This window comes from Microtus ochrogaster, linkage group LG4 (genome assembly GCF_000317375.1).
Source record: "Microtus ochrogaster isolate Prairie Vole_2 linkage group LG4, MicOch1.0, whole genome shotgun sequence".
Classification (NCBI taxonomy): Eukaryota; Metazoa; Chordata; class Mammalia; order Rodentia; family Cricetidae; genus Microtus; species Microtus ochrogaster.
The window spans coordinates 24,416,424-24,417,622 of NC_022030.1; positions in this window are offsets into that span (position 1 = coordinate 24,416,424).

Genomic DNA, 1,199 nt, shown 5'->3' on the forward strand with positions numbered 1-1,199 from the left:
GTTTCTAGGTAGTAGCAGGACGTGTACACCTCTATAAACAAATTAATACACACAGCTTTACTCTCCGATCTAGAGAGAAGTAACATTATTTGGATAAAAGCTGCTGACTTTTATCATCTCAAGACACAGAAAGAAACTTTAGGCAGGGCACTTAAAGAAAATGATCCACAAAGGCACCAGTTTTAGGACAGCGTCTTTCTGAAGCAAGGACTTCAGCAAGCAGGTTTAATAAATGGGTTCTTCTTATTCACATTGCAGATAATTGTACCAGTGAGTAGGAACCAAAACTCCTGTTAGCCACAGAAAGAAGCAGGTAAAAGCTGTTGCCATCTAAGGGAAGTTCTGATAGCAATGCTTACCTAGAGTGAAGTAAATTCTGAACAAACAATCTTTGGTTTTCTGGATGACATTTGATGTGTACATAGATTGTTTATTAATGAACTGGGAAATTAAACTTAGAACTGTTCTTCTCACAAATGTTCATAAAACTTACATCAAATTGTATACTCAATAAAGTATTATACATTAGAAGTATAAAGAGCTGAAGTCTATGTATCCATTAAAATGACACATGGTAAGTGTTGATATTTCTAAACAAGTTGTTGCCACAGAGCTTTATGGAAATTATCATTGACATTTTATTTTGGAAACTCTGTACACTATACATAATGAGATTGAAGTTTTTAATGTGTACATAAATCACAATCCAGAAAATTAGACACTGAGTAGTGACTAATCACATCAAATTTAATTTCACTGAGCAGGTTATCATGTAAACTTCTTTATCTTCAATCTTTATATTGTTTAATTTATTTTTACTACATTTAATTAGATGTCATCAGTTTCCTTAATCAAGACCAATAAAGGGATAGATAGTGGAGGAATTCTATAGTCAACCTAAAAAATATATGACTAGCGGAAGAATTCTAGAGTCAACCTAAGAAATATATGGACACATTTGGGATGTGCTTCCACGCTTTCTTATTTTTTTTTCAATTTTGTGCTCATATACTGAAACATTGGGAATGAAGTTACTGATAATTTGTTGTTTTGAAAACAAAATATACTTTCTTCTTTGTTATTTCACCATCTTTAACACTGTGGGCTTATACTTGAATGCACAGGAGAAATCTGCCTTTGACTACATGATTCAATCATTTCACTGAATAATTCTGGCAATTAATGGTATGAACTTGCAT